This window comes from Planococcus citri, chromosome 3 (assembly GCF_950023065.1).
Source record: "Planococcus citri chromosome 3, ihPlaCitr1.1, whole genome shotgun sequence".
NCBI classification, from domain to species: Eukaryota; Metazoa; Arthropoda; class Insecta; order Hemiptera; family Pseudococcidae; genus Planococcus; species Planococcus citri.
The window spans coordinates 38,300,677-38,313,211 of NC_088679.1; the positions used below are offsets into that span (position 1 = coordinate 38,300,677).

At 34.2% G+C, this 12,535-nt stretch overlaps 1 protein-coding gene across 2 annotated transcripts in view; it reads left to right on the top strand.

The window, feature by feature from the left end:
• The window catches only part of Dop2R (dopamine D2-like receptor), a 291,956-nt gene that overhangs the window by 38,593 nt on the left and 240,828 nt on the right, over positions 1 to 12,535 (top strand). The window lies entirely within an intron of this gene.

Here is a 12,535-nt window from a genome sequence, read left to right on the forward strand (position 1 = left end):
CTGAAGAAATCACAGTTGGGACTCTTTTAACTCGAGTTATACACTGGATCTAAAAAGCTTTACGTTAAAGTGATATTGCTGGCTTGATAATGTGCCATTACTTGCGAAGACCATAAGCACGCGGTTTACAACGCTAACGCCCGATACAAGACGAAAATCAGAAAGCCACTTAGATAATACTCTTTTCAAACAATTTCAGTTTCTCCTTTTCTGTGATGTTGAAGCAAAAATGACTTAGGTGTTAACTTTTATACCCTTTTTTTGCCGCCCCGTTTGCCTGATTTTTTCCCTCCATTTTGCCACAGCACTAGATCGAAATCCATTTAGAAAGAAATTACGCCATTAGCATTTCGAAGAAATTGCGCAAAGGGATTCATTGAAAAAATAATTATACCGCCAACGAAACAGATTGTTAGCACTAAATGAGGAGACGACCAAGAGGAAAATCATTCCGGTATTCCGCTTATCATTTTAATTTTTATTTTCAGCTCTTTCGTTACTCTCTCCCTCTCTCTCCCTCCCTTTGCGCGCGTTATACTTTTCAAATTAATAATTAACATCTGAAAATTACGTAGTAATGAGTGCTTGAAAAATGAGCAACGTTGGTGTATTACGTTAGCGTCTTTAGTAATTGCGACCAAGTTCAGAAATGTGTCAAGTTTGGGGTAGTAGAGTTTTGTAAACGAGGAAACTCATCGCTGAAGGAAGAACTGTCGACCCTTTTGGAATAAGCGCTGACCTACTGGGTTCATTTTTTTAAAATGATAATCTCGAAATAAACGTGGTATAGTATGTACTTACTTACTTGGTTTTTCTGAAATGCCTGCCCTAAAAGTTGTTTTGTAAAATTTTCATAGATAGGTAAATGTTTACATTTTAAAAAATGATTTTAAAAAATTTTCGAAAATGCGATTCGAATTTGAAAAAATTGAGGAAATTTTATTTGACGTGAACAGTGGCACACTGGGCTCGGTTGGGGGCTCCTGGTGGATGCACCGAATAGGGCCCTCAAAATTTGATCCCCTTCCCCTTAAGAATCTTTCTCATCCTGCTTTTTTTCTCAAATTAGAATACTTGAATGCAAGTTGTGCAATTTATTTTTGTTTTTGTTTTTTATTCAATTTCGCAAAAATTAGTCAATCTGAAGTTAACAAAACTAGAGGTGTTCTTTTTGAGGGAGGGGCACTAATAATTTGCCATGATAAAAAAATGTCAATAGCCGAGTAAAATTACGAGTTTTTAAGGTGAAATAAAAGAATAAAATGACAATTTTGCCAATTGATATAACTCGCATTAGGACTTTTAAAAAACTGAAATTTTCTTTTTGAATTCATGGAAGTTTCAAAATTGGATTTTCTTTGGGTTTAGAAAAGAGATGCAAATAGGTAAAAATTAATCCGAGCATAGCGAAACAGAAGCTTTTAAAAATTCATATTTCGAGTGGTGAAAGAAACAATATTTTTAAAAATTTTGTTCACTTTTTTGGCTCAAAATTTTAGAATTTGAAATCAAGCGTAAAGAGTATTTTTTTTGGTTTGACTTAATAGACTTTTATAAAAGTTCGATCTCAATTTTAAAAAAAAAAACAAAAAACACAGAGGCCCAAGCGAAGCAAGGGGGAAAATGTTGAAAATTCGTATTTTAAGAGGTAAAAAACAATTTTTTGTTATGATGAAATTATTTTTTGACAAAACAATTTTAGAATTTGAATGTATGTACTTAAATAAGAATGTCGATTTTGAAATAGAAAAAAAGCGAACTGGTCCGAGCGAAGCGTGGACAAAATTTCACGAAAATTTATGTTCAGAGGAAGTGAAAATTTAATATTTATTGGTATAAGCGTGGAACTGGGCAGCCCCTTGGCGTCTTGGGGCCTCTGGCGATTGCCAGGTACTTAACATCATAGACCAGTCCGCCACTGGACGTGAAGAAAAAATGTTTAGAAAATCGAGTTTTATTTAGCAGAATGTTCACCCTTCTAACAAGGGAACCTCTTGAGATGTTACACTCCGATTTGAACAGGATTGCGATTTTTGGAAAGAGCATGGTCTAAAACCCTCAAAACCAAATTATCAGCTGCCCAAGTTCATTTTTCGGTTTTTGGCGAATTTTTGAAAATTCAAAATTGACTGTTTTTGGCGATTTTTGTGTTTTTTTTAAAGTACGTACTTGATCGGTAAAAATGGTCAAAATAAGTCCCAAAACTAATATTATTTACCCAAATCCAAATTTTACCATTTCCAGCCGTTCTGGAGCCTCCAGCGCGATTTTTCAATTTCTCCAGAATTTTGAATTTGCTCCAGAAGGCTTGAATATGCAGTTAGGCAGCTAAAAATCGAGTTGTGTATTATACTCTACCTGTTTAACGAGTTTATCTACATTTGAGCTGATTTCGAGAGTGACACCTCAAGAGTAGTTTTTTGCCCAGCTTTTTTCAAAATTAAAAAATCAAAAGTTTCCCGTTTATGTGGAAATTTTCGAAATTTGTGCGAATCGCTGTATTTCTTCAAGAATTAACCGCCGGAACGCAAATGTCACTCTCAAAATCTGCTCAAATGTGGATAAACTCGTTAAACAGGTCGAATATAATATACAACTCGATTCTTAGCTGCCCAACTGCATATTCACGCCTTCTGGAGCAAATTAAAAATTCTGGAGAAATTGAAAAATCGCGCTAGAGGCTCCAGAATGGCTGGAAATTGTAAAATTTTGATTTGGGGGGTTAGTTACAGACAAAATACAGCAATTCGCGTGAATTTCGAAAATCTCCATACAAACGGGAAACTTTTGATTTTTTGGATTTTTTAATTTTGAAAAAGCTGGTCAAAAAGCCACTTTTTAGGTGTCACTCTCAAAATTGGCTCAATTGTGGATAAACTCGTTAAACAGGTCGAGTGTAATATACAACTCGATTTTTAGCTGCCCAACTTGATATTCACGCCTTCTGGAGCAAATTCAAAATTCTGGAGAAATTGAAAAATCGCGCTGGAGGCGCTAGAACGGCTGGAAATGGTAAAATGTGGATTTGGGTAATTAATATTAGTTTTGGGACTCATTTTTACCATTTTTAGTGATCAAGTACGTACTTTTAAAAAAAAAGCATAAATCGCCATAAACAGTCAATTTTGAATTTTCAAAAATTCGCCAAAAATCGAAAAATGAACTTCGGCAGCTGATAATTTGGTTATGAGGGTTTTAGACTATGCTCTTTCGAAAAATCGTGGTCCCGTTCAAATCGGAGTGTGACACCTCAAGAGGTTCTCTCGTAAGATCATGTTCAATGACACTACAGAGTCGCAATAAATTCGCAGATTTCACTCCTTCTATTAATTTTTTGATTTGAGACTGAAACACTTTGAACATAACCAATTTGCGAGTGTGTACATAGTTGAGCTCTACAAGATTAAAATTACGAATAAACGTTTCCTAATGGCTAAATGCTAAATTCAAAGGTTATGTTACCATAATAATTATGATAATGCGAGTGTTCAAATTTAGAACATAACTTCGTTCATATCACGAGGAAAATGATGCTGCTCAATGTTAAACCACTTTGTGTCTTGCAAACTTCCAAGTCAGCTATCAAAGTTTGCGTAATTTAGGTTGTTGCATCGCCCAGTGATAGGCAAACTACGAGCATAACCTCAAACCACTTTGGTATAATAATTAATTACACTATGTGAATATGACGTTTTGAGAAGGGTAAAGGAGTTCATTATAAGTTTCCAAATACATACTACAGAAATGTAAAATATTCGCCGGAGGTTTCGTATTAACAGATGCAAAAATACATTCAATCGATCTAGGGGATTCGGACGAATTTCAACATACCCACGTAAGCAGGCGTGTTCAGTGTTTCTATTTTTTTTTTTTTTTTCAAAATCGCTGGAAATCCTGTCAATCCGGAGATTTTGGGAATCCTACTGTTGTTCTGTTAATTTAAACTAATGTAAAATAATCCTACAAACAGATAGTCGAGAAATCATGAAATTTCTCACCATTGAGTTATCCCTCACAGAGATGAGAATAGCTTAGGTGGTGATACAGTAATTTTTCGATACTACAAAATGAAAAGATTAAATTTTACAACTTCGATCTCTATTGTTACGATGCACAGTACAAGTTTATTGATACTATTGACACGGTGTTTTTTTCTCTCCTTTTGTGAAATGTTGGTAATGACATGCAATTCTGACAACTTTTTACCCGTATCATGACGTTAGATTTCGAATAACATCGCGTGTAATGTGGAATCCTTTTTTTTACATCATCGAACAGTTGAATCCGAATAAATGAGTCGGAAACGGTGGATATTTTGAGAAAACCGTAAAAGCAAATAAAAGGAGCTCTTTTTACAATGATATGCCTCCCTCGTTGTATAACGAAACGTTCATCCCAATTCATTAGGTTTAATTAGAAAAAAAAATCTTCATCGCCACTTCCATCCATATCGTTGTCGTTGGAATGAATAAACAAGAGGAAATGTTCGTAATTAATTATGTTTGTAAAAGTGGATTTTCGCGTGGAAATTACCGAGCCCGCCGATGAATGGGAAATATGCATAAAATTTTCAAATGACAAAAATGACTCAAATGAGGTCAGTTCTTTAGAAATCTTTTTCATAAGATTGAATAGCACGTTCGAAGGAAACATTTAATGAACGAAATAAAGTTTTTCAATTAATTATTCTACAGTTTTTGATTTAATTATTATGTCATATTATACGAGTAATATATGTTTCAACTCGAGGGGTTGTTTCAAGGTGTACCTACCTATGTGTAACTTGGCTATGGTTGTTTTTATTTTTATTATTTTTTTCAATCCTATACGTACCGATTGTACCTATATTTAGAGGGATGATCTCGCAGATTTCATAGTTTAATCGTATGCATTTTTTTTCCTCAATGTAAAAATGTAATAGGATTAAAACTTTATTAATGTCCAAATGAATTAAAATTTACTTAATTTTATAAAATTAAATCGATCAGTTTTTTTAACGAAATTTATTACTCGAATTATTCAAGTGAAATGCCAATAGACAACATTATAAGATTTTTCCACTTTTTGTTTTCGTTTTGCTTGAATAAGTACATACAGAGATCAATTGAAAAATAGTTTTACATTTCGGCTGACATTAAGTTTCGCTAATGGAAATATATTTATTACACCTTACGATGGAAGAAATGTAGGTATTAACTTTGATTAAGTTTTACCCGAACGGGTATACCTGCACTTTGCGAAGGTAATTTAAACAAACAAAATCAAAGTGTTTCAAGTTATATTAATTTCCATAGTAACATTGTTTCAATAAGAATAATAGAAAATCGGTTCTTATATAAATTACTGCAGCGGAATAGCAGAAACTGAATTCTCTTTGTCGTAAAACTTAGCACATTAGTTTGGAAAGGTTCGATATTTCTGCGTTAAAAAATTTATACCATCGTTCGCCGTATACTATTCCAGTATTCCTACCTGCTACTTTTCACTTCGGTCTATTTCACGAGCTTGCTTCTCGAGACGAATAAATCGAATAAATATCAAGTATTATTGATGTTTTCCCCTCTTTAGTAATTTATAGTGAAGCTAGTTTGAAGAGTTTTTTCCAGCATCCGAATTGACCTTGCTAAACTTGAATTTGTATTTAGCGGCGACAGTTTTCTTAATTAAATTCCGATTTTGGTTCGGTTCGGTTCGAATCGAAGGCATTTTAGTTAATTGGTCAAAAGCCATTGCGAACACCTGTTTACCGGGTCGGTTTTTCGTATTGGATCAAAAACATGGCTGGTAATTTGTAAGTGGCCTGAAAAGCCTATTACGTTCAAGGTGTAATGGGTATCTTCTTGTATAACTTGAGAGAAAATTGATACTTTCGTAATGATGAATAAATCCTTGAAATTTGAGATAACGATGGATGATACTCTGTGTAAGTGACTTTAATTCCCAACGAAAATGAGAATGTTTATCGATCCCTTCGACTGAGTATGTATAGGCATATTGGCATATGCTGGTTTTAAAAATCAACTAAACGATTCTCTTAATCTATGTTTTGAACTTTGCGTCTTATCGGGTTGACGCTACTTATTTCAAAAATAGTTGCATACAGTATAAGATTGAATTTGATTGTTCCAAAAGATTATTATCAGTTTTAGTTTAAATTCAGAATTAAAGGAGTGTATGTTGGGTTAAAATTTTACAAGTGTTTTAATGTCTTCACTTTTGAAATTGAACAAAATATGAATATGCTTAATTAGGTAATTTTAAAGAACCTTGCTGATATTGATGGGGCCATTTGATTTTTGTAACATGTATTGATGTAGGTAGTTACATTTTTAAAGAATCATGCAACCTTGAATATTGCCCCTTCCTTTTCCAGAGTCGGCTAATCAATTTACTCTTGTGTTACTTGAACTGTTGTACATTACCAGGCTAATGATTCGACACCTTCAAAAGAGCATCCGGTATATTTCTAGATTAAAACTTTTCTTTTCGAGCCCGTATTTATTATGAAAACCTCTTGAAATACACTTTGATTGGTGGAAAAAACGTGTCCAAAAATCTCAAATTGATGCTTAATTTCATTTTTTGTTTTCTCCCTAAACACTTTATATTACCTGAAAAAGCTCTATAAAAAAAATCAGTGCGGATAATAACGTAAAAAATACGAGTACCCATCTACTTGGTACTATTTAGGCCTAAAAAGTGCACAGCACGTATTATAATACCGAAGAAAGATTGAATTTTAAATCCATTTGATACGGGATAAAACAAACACGTGTTATTTACTCGACTAAACAGGTAATACCGTAAATTAATAAAGTTTTCAAATGTATCAGTTTATTACAAAATCGCATTAGGCGTTTTTAGCAAAAGACGGAGCACGGAACACGTTATATTCTACCTCATAATCATTATGTACTTATCAGCAGCTGCTCTACGATTAATGTAATTAATTTACGTTAAGCGTACTACAAATTATACGATATGGGCTCTATCACTGTCGCGTAGAAATGTGAATTACGCTACATCGTTAAAATGTTAACAATGAAGAATGAAAATACGAACAGCTCTAATGTTTTATCCTTCTATCGCTACTGCATACTTCGTACACACCTATTGATTTCACTAGGTGTGTCGAAAAGTGTGCGCTTCTGTTTTGATAATAAAGCAATGGGTAACCTGCAATAGCAAGAGAAAATATTTTAAACTCTCCTCTATGGAGTATTGTAAGGTTTTGGGAGATTTCAAGGATATCAACATAGTCGAATGATTCTTCTCGTAATCAGGCAATTAGAACTATACACATTCAAGAGTGAATTTGTTTACTGACTATAGACATTGAAGGGGATAAACTGCAGATGTATTTTAGGGTTGAATCTCCAAAAAATCAGATCAAAAAAGTAACAAGGAAACTCCACAAATGTGTAAAAATCGACTTGATCTTTTTTTTTCAAAAGTAAGAGGACCTCTACGGTAGTTTACCATGAAATTTATAGCTGTTCGTTTGCAATGCTACGAGTCCCACAGGTGTCCAAAGAGTTCAACATTTAGATTTTTGCCCAATTCTGCCATTCAAATAATGTGCCCAAAACAGTAAAACACCAACTCCTAAAGATGTATCACATGGGATATTTTTTTGGAGTCCAAGTACAGTACTCGGAAAATTTTCCAAAAATGAACGTAAAACGTGATTGGACTACTATGACTTTGAGGATCATCTCTCCTAGTCACAAGTCGAGTTTTCCTTATAAGGAAACCTCGTCAACTCTTTCTGATTTGACTGAAATTTGTCACCAACACCACAGGACCAAATTTTCAGCAGCCGAAGTTGATTATTGCGCTTTCTGGAGCGATTCCAGTGTGTTGGAGAAAAACTAATTTCTGCTGGAGGCTCCAGATCGTCTCGAAAATGGTCGCTATCAATTCGGCAGGTTGGCTTCAGTGTACGAACCAAATTTCAGATTTTTATCTCGTGGTTTACCATTTTTAGAAAAACCTTGTCAGTATGGGCTATTTCAGCCATTTTAAAAAATTTTCCAAAATTCGAAAAATCAATTTCTTCAGCTGAAAAATCGGTTCTGAGGTGTGGGTGACGTTAAATTTTAGTGGGACAAATTTCAACCGGATCGGTGGTAACGAGTTGACGAGGTTACCTTACTGGGTTTGGGCACAATTTTTGAGTTTGAGCGTCCGAAAGGGTATTTTTTAAGCTCCAAAATTATAATAAAAAATGTCATGAAATGACCGAAAAATGCGATTGTGGGCAGCTACAACTTTTGGAATCATATTTTTTGATCACGAGTCAAATTTCAGATACGTAAGTAGTTCTAAAAGTTGTAGTGTACAAGCTCAATCGCATTTTTTTGACCATTTTTGAAAAATTTGTGGAGAATTTTCGGCCCAAAAAGTACTTTTTCGGGTGCGCAGCCGCAGACTTAAAATCATGCTCAAACCTCAGGAAACTCAACTTTTGACTAGAAAATATGGTTCCAAAGTTGTTGTTGCCCAATCACATTTTCCAACCATTTTTGGATAATTTTTTGAAAATTTTGGTCCAAAAATACCCCGTTTGATGTGCAGACTCGAAATTGCATCCGAACCCTAGGGAACTCAAGTTGTGACTAAAAAAGATAATCCCAAAGTTTTAGCTGCTCAGTCACATTTTTTACTGTTTTGCACCCTTTTTCGAAAATTGTGGGGCCTTAAAATGTTGGAATCAGTCAAAAATCGAAATTTTGACTCATTTGGATTCCTGAAATAAGTACGTATGTCACATGATACTGTTCATTAGTTCCACCTTAAATTAAATTAAGGTCAGTACCTGTAATAGGGAATGAGAGGGTTGGATCAAAAAACCAGGTAGGCTGTATGCCTCGGACAAGGTGCCTCAAAAATCCTAACAAACAATGTGTTACAGGATACTGTCTCTTATTTTCAGCTTTAGTCAATATAATGGAAGTAAATATTTATTTCAATTTTTCGGTTAAACAAATATTGCAAGGTTCATACAAATTTTCTCGAAGTGTTTTTCAAAATTTAGGAGTACATTATCCCTCTCTTTTTTCTCCAATGGAGCCCTATAAAATAAAAATCATTTCCCGATGCTTACCTCATAAGAATTTTCAAATCCAAGGCCGAAAACTTCAACGAAATCAGAATTTTTAGGTACATAGATAGTTTGGTACTTTTGTTTTATGTACTCGTATGTTGTCTTTAATTTTGAGGAGCATCAATTACAAGATTTTCGATGAAAACAGGTTTTGATTACATATTTCCAGCAGCATAATTTGGAAGGACTTGGTAATTTTTCGTAGAGATTCTATCGTGTATCGATTCAAACCTTGAAAAAATTCGTTTAAAATTTATGAAATAATGGTCCCACATCTTATGTTTTGTTTTCGAACGTTTTTTTCGTATACTTAACTATAGCTTGGGTTGATGATTAATCGCCGATTGAACTTTTGATATTCGAGAATTAACGATCGAGAAAGCAAGAGATGGAGAGAGCTAATAGAAATAAGGAGAGATTAAAAGCATAATACAGAAGGGGAAAAAAGAGAGAGAAGGAGAAAAAGCCCACTTTACGCGTAATTATAAAAATCAGTATGGAAAATTAAAGTGCACAGGCTAAAGCATATCTCTTGTATATAGATTTATTACCTCGTAAATGTTGAATTTTTAACATAATTACTTGGTATATACTTACTTAATGCGAATACTATTAGCGAACAAAATTCATTCATTTGACAGTTTTCATTTCTTGGTGAAAAATCTAATAAAAAAGCCGGCAGAAAATTCTTATTCCAGTATATTACCCCAGATTTTCCTCATTTTGCCTTAATTTATGTAAATCTGCTAAGGGCTTATTTCCAGGACCTTCTTTTTTATTCGGACGAAGTAATTTAGATAAGTAACTGAAATCTATCACTGTCGCCGCGAATACAGAATCTTCTATAGGTCTCGAATAGTCGGTCTGATTTTTATTTATACTTATCATTTTTTGGCTTCGGTGAAGTGAATATTCGAAAATTGATCTTATTCAAATTTTTACCCAATGTTGAAATAATTATTGCAAGTTCAGAAGGCTCGATTGTTTTCAGCGATATTTTTTACCTACACAAGATGAATTCGTTTCGCTTGACGTCGATTTCTTCTTTATAGGTTCGAATTTACTGCTGAGAATTAATCATTGGCACGGTACGGAGTTAAAAATCGACTAACACTTCGATAAATAAATAAGCCCTGCTGGATTTTTTTTTCAATTTAGGATGTTTACATTATCATTCAGCAAAATTCGAAATTACACCGCGTCTTTTCTTGATTTCAGATAACAAATTTTGCTAACCCCTTAGGTGTTAATTAGCACTTTGTGGACGACTCTTTCAACTGGAAAGTACCTTACCTACATGGTGATTTGTAGATACCTACATTTGGTGAAATTTACGAGAAATTGCAACTCTTATCACGCACGTTGTACCATTTCTTATTGAAATTTTCTTTTCCTCGCGTTGTAATCTTATTATTGCATAATTTAACGCCTGTGCGGAAAATCCGCGTCGCCGATATTTCATCGCATGGCACGATTTTTTTCTCCACGTTTCACAAAAGCAGCGGAGGGTAGACTTAATCAAGATATTTTTCGGTTACATAAATAAAGGTAATCCGTCGCCGGAAGATGAAATAAAAGGAAGAACTTGTAAAAGACGAAGAATTTCAATCAACGATATAATATTGTAAACGAGCGAGATTATCATCGTTAAGCACATGTCTGTCACGTTTCACGTTTATTTTGTTCATTTCTTTGTGTCGTACGTTTAATGAACTTAACTGTATTTTACAATAGTGAAAAATAAAACGTGCCATGGTATGAGGCATATTTTCAGGTGTAGTTTAAAATCCAGCCGAGCTTAAGGTTACGTTCAGGCAAACTTTTGTGATTAATTGTTACGAAAAATGGAAAACTTTAATGGAAAACGAAGTATTTGAGAGATTATTTCTTCATAAAAGCAATGTGTTTTCACGTTGCTATCAGAAAATTCAGCGAGAGTAAATCTGACGCTACAAAGTCTTAACTTATTTCACGCTAGTCTCGTTGTAAAATTGAAACGGATATTTGTTAAAAGGACGAAAAAAAATGTCAACTAATCGCTTTACCGAATTATTATTCCAAAAATCAACAAAAAAAAACTCGCAATATTTATTATGCTACGTTTCCTTTTTAGCCCTGGTCGGATGTTAATGTCAAAAATTAAGGAAACTCATGGCTATTATTCTCGACCCAATTTTCCAGCCAAGAAGAAGATGAATTTTCTTTGCTTACGTTTTTAAGATCTCTTGAAAGCGAATACTGCAGCAATTCTTGCCACGAGCGACGTCAAATGTAACAGTTACCTCTCCTTTCTGAGGGTCATTTTTCGTTGACTTGTGTGAAATGATTAGAGTCAAGTTGAGATTCGTGATAAGTTCAAATTTTCGCTACGTTATCGTAATCTCGTCTTTCCTCAACACGTCAGCCTTATTTTCCTTCTCTTCTTCACCTTTACTAATATTACCTTATCACATCTTTTTTCCTTTTTTCCTATCGTTTTTGATGAGGAATGGGAAAATGGTTACTCAGAGACAGGATCGTGCAGAGAAAATTCGGGCCTCTAGGAAAAAAATTTGAAGAGCAAAAAAAGCCTCTGTGGATTGTGGCTTTTAAATTAAAAATAGACGTATAATAGAACCATTTTTAGGGCACTTTTGGTGAAAATGATGAAACAATGTAATTTTAGCATTAAAAACGCCCTTTACGGGACCTCAAAAAACCTCGGGCTTGAAGAAAATCCCCCTTCCTCTCCCCTCGCATAAGTCTGCTCAGAAACGATCGAGTTGAAACATGGCTCACTGAGAGAGCATTATCACCCTTATTGCTTCAGAATCGATGATTTTTCAGTTTTTGAGGAATCGAATTCGAGATGATGGTAAAAATAGCCTGCTACGGATTATTCGTGTTCCTTAAAATTTAGGCTGCAAAATGAGCCCTCACTCAGTTCCATACGTGAATTAAGCTCTCTGCCCATATATGCTAACCCTCGTACATCGAATATGCTGAAACACCTACCTATCATAATAAATGTATCAGTCTCTGTCTAATAGTTCATAGAAAGGATAGAAGGGATAACATTCTCGGTAGAATGTTCGAGTAATTACTGAATGATTAAGATACCAGTCAAAGAAACGTGCAAAAGCTCGAAAGGATGTTTAAAAATTAATAAAATCATTATTTCTGTTCCTTGAAATGTGTAATGTTCTACCAACCGTACCGCCGCACGTAAAACTAGCTGCCTATTTATTTTCTCGAGGCATTAGATGGTTTCAGAATCACTCTATAAAACCATTTTCAAATTATTCATCGCCAAAATTACGATTATGGCAGCGTATATGTGAAAATTCACCTCTAAAAATAACCTGCGTGCTTTTTAATGTATTTTAATTTTATCGAAGCGTACTAATAGACTTTTTTTTTCCTTTTTTGATAATGAAAAATCGATATGAT